The sequence below is a fragment of the Rutidosis leptorrhynchoides genome, chromosome 1 (assembly GCF_046630445.1).
Source record: "Rutidosis leptorrhynchoides isolate AG116_Rl617_1_P2 chromosome 1, CSIRO_AGI_Rlap_v1, whole genome shotgun sequence".
Lineage (NCBI taxonomy): Eukaryota > Viridiplantae > Streptophyta > Magnoliopsida > Asterales > Asteraceae > Rutidosis > Rutidosis leptorrhynchoides.
Genome location: NC_092333.1, coordinates 152,633,541 through 152,641,180, shown reverse-complemented (window position 1 = coordinate 152,641,180; position 7,640 = coordinate 152,633,541).

Here is a 7,640-nt window from a genome sequence, read left to right as displayed (position 1 = left end):
GAATAACCATTTTTATTTAATTTCATATTTGGATTTTGACGTATCAGAATCCAACAAGTGGCATAATGAAGAAAACATTGGACAAAATAAAAATTATTAGAAATAAACAAATTAACTATGAGAAATTCTGTTAAGAATCGACGCTAACAAAATCCTAGCTAACTGTTCCTAGCTAACTGTTAATTCCGTATTACATTTTAATTATTGCAATTTATTTATCGCAATTTTAATTCTCGCAATTTTATTTATTGTCATTTAGTTTCTGTTATTTATTTTACGCACTTTAAATATCAGGACACGTATACAATGTTTTGACATATCATATTGACGTCATCTATATATATTATTTGGAATAACCATAGACATTCTATATGCGGTAATGTTCGAGTTAGCTATACAAGGTTGAGGTTGATTCCAAAATAATATATACTTTGAGTTGTGATCGAGTCTGAGACATGTATACAATGGGTCACGATACGTATTAATTAATTCCAATATTATATATTAAACTACATATGAATTGTTGAATTTCTAACTATGGACTACTAACATTGGACAATTAAAAAGAATTAAAATATTTTATTATAACATATGAAACTAAATATTTCTTCAAGTTTGCAACTTGATTTCATCTTAAACCTCATTTGTATCCTGACGATCACAATATGCATTCAAACCTTTCATGATTCTTGAAAACACCTCAATCGAGAAGATGAACCAACCGCATTTCATCTACGAGAAGAAAGATTTAAGCAATAATCATGCACCTGGAAAACCCTCAGAAACTAAGTAAAAGTTTAACACGAACTCGTATTCGATCCTGTAAGCATTATTACTACCCAAAATAATTTGATAATCCCTTTCAAAGTAGCAAATTTTGTCACAGCTCTAGCAAATCAACTTTGACTTTCATTCGAATTATCCTCATTATAACCTTGATATATAAATTTGCCTTTCGTCATCATTACCGAAGAACCTTTTACGTTCCACCATATTAGCAGTAAACGTACCAGCAACATCAGTATTATCTGGCGTAAGTCTCTCTGACAAATCACTATACATATTCATTTAAACCTAATCAAATACTCATACGTATCTGGTAACAATAATTGCCTTACCATTTACCGAGAATACGCAATCAGTATTTTGAATATCGCAGTGTTTCTGCATCAACAGTTATATGTATACATATAACATTTATCTCTTAGAACTATGATAGTCCATTCTGAAAAGCACCCAGTTTACGAATCAGTTCTTTGAATTTTGGAAAGTGCTGATGAAGCAGCAAAAACTGTAAACGACTTTAACAGTTGAAAGTTTGATGATAAAGAATAGTATGTTGGCAAAGCTCAGAAAGTTGGAACTGAAAAATAGATTGAGAAAATTATGAAGGAGACTGTGGACAAATCACAAAGACTAAACCTGCCTTCCAAGAATCCAAATAATTCAGTGTTTACTAAAATCTTTAGCGAATACCTTGCTCCTTAATCGCTCGAAATCATCGTGAATGAATTTATTTATCACAATTTGATTCTAAAATTTTAAGATATTATCGTATCCTCTATTATAAATATCCTCGATATTTCTGAAGATAATTTCATAACTATTCTTATCCGAAATCATTATCTTCTCGCGTTATCAGTGTTACATCAGAAAGGAAACTGTTTTCGTTTCTAAATTCTGAAAAATTCGACCTTAAAATATGAATGTTATTGAAGTAGTGTTGGGAACTGAAGCATAAGTTAGTATAATATAATGACACTTGATCAACGTGATTATATTACAGTAAATCATGTTGAGTTTCTAATGGAACGTGATGATTCACAGATTATAACGTCATCACGTGCCATGTTACATAACTCTTCCATTTTGCTTAACTTCTGAACATATCAAGAAAGTATATTCTTGATAGTTCTATTCTCAGTGATTCAGGTAATTTGACAAATCAAATCGTGCGATTTCATTCTTTCTTATTTAGAACATTAAGTTCATTCGAAATTCCATACTTACGAATTCTGGACCATTACTCGCTTTACTAGAGGTCGAGAAGATAATAAAAAGGCAAAGAGCTCCAAAATATAAGAGAAAATATAAAGCCCAATAACAACACGGAGGTTACAAACTATGGATATTAATATGAATAGCAATATAAAGACACGGTATAATTAAGAATAGTATCACCTTAAGTTAATAGTAGAAGTAAACAGATTTTTCTGGTGGAAGATTGAAAAGAAGGATGACAGAAATGATAATTAGAAAAATATCAATGATTAGAACGGGATTAAGCATTTTCACAATCTTTTGGATGTATGGACTAAGAAAGAAAGTATAGGAATGGTGAAAATAATGGAACGGAAAAGCTTAATTTATAATGAAAATATCAGACAGAGTAATCGAGGCAGATCACCGTATTTAATTATAGAGATCTTAATTTCTTTATTCACTGAAGAATCAAATCTTTTAGATTTCGAAGGTTTTCTTTAAATTCCTTGATTTTCAAAAATCAACCGTGACTACGTCACCAGACAAGACGAATATGCATTTAGTCATTTCACTCTTTTGTGATAGCTTCATTCGTACTCTTCGAATAATCGAATTGTTTTATCCATATTACTCAATAATGATAAAACTCAATTTATCAACTCATATTCGTCATGAAAACATTCTTATTGTTAGCCATAACGACCTCACTCAAATTTCGAGACGAAATTTCTTTAACGGGTAGGTACTGTGACGAACCGGAAATTTTCGACCAAATTTAAACTTAAACTTTATATGATTTCAAATCGATAAGCACAGTCTGTGATGTTAAGTCTCAAAATTTTTGGAACTATATTCATGTATTCAATTATCCTTCGACTATTCCGACGATTTACGAACAACTAAATGTAAATAGATATGTAATTATATATATATATATATATATATATATATATATATATATATATATATATATATATATATATATATTATAAACTGAAATATATAAATAAAATGTTATGCGGTTTAGTTGTTGAAATTATAAATGTAAATAGTTATGATTTAAAAATAAAAACTTGTTAAGTAATAATTATATATATATATAATATTTCAAATTTACATTAAAAACTTTGAACAAAGTATTTAGAAATAATAGTTCTATTTTTTTCTCAACGAAATTAATAATGAATAAATATATATTATCAATGGTAGATTGATATATGTAATATATATATATGGTTTCTATACATAATTATTATTATGTGTAAATTGTAATATATATATATATATATATATATATATATATATATATATATATATATATATATATATATATATATATATATAATGTATAAATATTAAATATTCACTATAGGTTATTATATAATATTGAAGCACAAATTAAAATATTAAAGTATTATTATTAACCTTACTTTCATTATTATTTATTAATATTAATATTAGTATTATTATTTGTATATTACAAAATATAATATATAGATATGAAGTTTGAAATATGTAAATAACAATAGTATTATTATTACTAATATTGTATTATCATTAATAATATTAGTATTATTATAATCAGTATTATTATTATTATTAATATTATTTTATTATCAGTATTTATAATATTAAAAGTATTAATATTACTAATATATTTATTTTTTTAAAATTAAAATATAAAATATTGATATATATAAAGTACAGATATATAAAATACAGATTATTACGCGTAACAATTATTTATCACTATCATTTTTTTCTTCTTCTCTCTATTTCTCCATGCTCGTGATCTCTTGTCGAGTATTATCACCAAAATACAAATTTTCAATCAAATCATGTTACTGCATAAAATCATGTTACTCGAACACAAGCAAGTTTTTTTTATTTTATTTTTGTTTTGTTGAGTCTATTAATTTAAATTCACAAGTTTTAAATCGTTTATGTTTCATTTGTAATTCCTAAACCCAAAACAAAACTCATAATTACAATTTGTTATGGCTGGGATCGAACAAAATGATTGAAGAAGGGGAACACAGTTTATAAGGGTTAAATAGTTTTAGTTTAGATTACAAACCAGAAAACGGGCAATAGCCCAGATGGTTTAGGGGAGTGACGGGTATTCGAGAGGTCGGGGGTTCGGGTCCCTATTGGAGCATTTTTTTACAGCCTTTTCATTGAAGGTAGTTCATCTTTTTTTATTATTATTATCATTTCCTTTATTATTACTATTACTATTATTATTATTATTATTATTATTATTATTATTATTATTATTATTATTATTATTATTATTATTATTATTATTATTATTATTATTATTATTGATTATTGTTACTACTAGTAATATCATTTAATATTGTAATTATAATGATTATTATTGTTACAAAATAAGTATTAGATATTTCTTATTATTATTATCACGATTATAATTACAATTAAAATTATTATTATTATTGTTATTATTAGTCATTATTGTTATTAGATTTTTACAAATATGAAGAACATAATTATTAGCATTGTTAATACAATTAATATTATTATCATTATTGTTGGTGTTAGTAATATTATTATTATTATTATTATCATTATCATTTCTATTAAAAATTATTATCCTTGTTATTAAAATTATTAATAAAATTATTGTTATTATTATTACTAACATTGATATTAGAATTTACTTTATTATTATCATTTAGGTTATTATTATTAGTATCATTATTGAAATTATTATTAATACCATTTATAGTAAAAATTATCATTTTTAAAAGTATCATTTTTATTATCACCATTATTGTTATTATTACAAATAAATATTATTTTACAAAAATACATTACAAATATATTAATATTATATATTATTAAATTTTTATGACGTTAAGCAAGCTGTATATAAAATATATTAATTAATATAAATATATATTCTTATCATATATAAATCTTGAAATAAATTTCTATTTGTAATATATTATGATAAATGATAAATATTATCTTATTAAACTACTTTAATAAGTATTTACTATATTAATATTAATAAATGTAGAGTTATAACCACTTGCATCCATTAATTTGCTTGAGATCCAAGGGACCAATGAGAGCGCGACATGTGGCGCGAATATCACACGTGATTGGAGTTAAAAAAATTAAAAAAAAATTTCGAAAAAAAAAAATTTCGCAATTTTTTGTTTTGAAATTTTTTTTTTTCGAATTTTTTTTATAATCACATGTAATTTTGCATGTTAAATCCAATCACATGTGATTATACATGTTAATCACATGTGATTATGTATATCAAATTCAATCACATGTGATTGTGCAGGTAAATCACATGTGATTGTAGAAAAAAATTTGAGGAAAAAAAATTTTTAAAAAAAAAGTCCAAAAATAAATTTTAAAAAAACATTTTTTTCTAAAAAAAATATTTTTTGAAATTTTTTTTCAATCACATGTGATTTCGCGCCACATGTCACGCTCTCATTGGTCCCTTTGATCTCAACTTAATTTATGAATTCAAATGAATATTCCTCAATAAATGTAATATAGAAATAAATATTAACTACCTAAAATACATAGGATAAATATAACTTAATTAGTAATATGATATGTAAATTATTAATATATCAACTCGTTAGTAGTTATTATATGTTTTAATATATATATAACTGATATAGGTTCATGAATTCGAGGCTAACCCTGCATTGTTCAGTATCGTCGTATGAATATTTTTACTACAAAATATTGTATTGTGAGTTTCATTTGCTCCCTTTTAAATGCTTTTGCAATATATATTTTTGGGACTGAGAATACATGCCCTGCTTTTACAATTATTTTACGAAATAGACACAAGTAATCGAAACTACATTCTATGGTTGGATACCTTTTTAGCTTGGTAGCCTAAGAATTGGTGTTTATTATAATTGCCACCAATTGACGCAAATCCTAAAGATAGATCTATGAGCACTAACAAGTTCCAGTCAGAGGATTTGAACTGCTTTAGTACTTTGATTTATCATGTCCGATGAGAGTCCCGGAATGATGGGAATATTCTATATGCATCCTGTTAAGGTCGGTTACCAGGTATTCAATCCATATGAATGATTTTTATGCAGATGCATGATGTTTATGAGAAATGAAATGAAAATCTTGTGGTCTATTAAATTAATGGAAATGATTGTTTATGATAAACTAATTGTAGAGACCCGTCCTAATCCATCCGGATGAAGTCCATATCGATTATAAATGATTCACAACAGTTGATTACGTCGCGAGGTATTTGACCTCTATATGATACATTTTACAAACATTGCATTCAATTTTTAAAAGACAATCTTTCTTTACAACGAAAATTGACGGCATGCATACCATTTCAGAATGTATCCAACTATAATTGACTTAATAATAATTTTTATGAACTCGACGACTCGAATGCAACGTCTTTTGAAATATGTAATGAATGACTCCAAGTAATATGAGCAATTTCACAGAGGAAGACTTCTTTCATACCTGAGAATAAACATGCTTTAAAGTGTCAACCAAAAGGTTGGTGAGTTCATTAGTTTAACATAAATAATCATTTCATAATTTTAATAGACCACAAGATTTCATATTTCTATTTCTCATAAACATACGTCCCATGCATAGAGACAAAAAATATCATTCATATGGATTGAACACCTGGTAACCGACATTCACAATACGTATATAAGATAATCCCCATCATTCCGGGATCCTCCTTCGGACATGATATAAATTTCGAAGTACTAAAGCATCCGGTACTTTGGATGGGGCTTGTTGGGCCCGATAGATCTATCTTTAGGATTCGCGTCAATTAGAGTGTCTGTTCCCTAATTCTTAGATTACCAGACTTAATAAAAGGGGCATATTCGGTTTAATAATCCAACCATAGAATGTAGTTTCGATCACTTGTGTCTATTTCGTAAAGCATTTATAAAAACAGCGCATGTATTCTCAGTCCCAAAAATATATGTAAAAAGGGAGTAATGAAACTCACGCAAATAAATATTGTAAAACAGTTAATAAAGCATTTCCATGTATTCTCAGCCCAAAAATATAAAGAGTAAAAGGGGAAAATGAAACTCACATATTGTATTTTGTAATAAAAATACATATGACAATATTGAACAACTGAACAATGCAGGGTTGGCCTCGGATTCACGAACCTATATCATTTGTGTATATATATTAATACACGTAACTGTAATTGAACAATTTATATATATATATATATATATATATATATATATATATATATATATATATATATATATATATATATATATAATTTATTGGTCATATCCTTTATATGTTTCATACATTCATTTTGTACCTTTTTAAATACTTAAAAATATTAATTTTATTATGTTATATGTATTAAATATATGTATATTATTTGTTTGTTAAAATTATGATAATACTTATTTAATATTAGTAATGGTAAAAATGATAATATTGATAATACTTATTATTAATAATAATGATAGTAATGTTAATGATTCTACTAATAATAATAATAATGATATTAATAATAATAACTATAAAATTATCAATGTTACTGTTACTGATAGTCATGGAATTGATTTTGATAATAACACAATAATGATACTCATAATAGCCATAATAATACTTTTAATAAATTA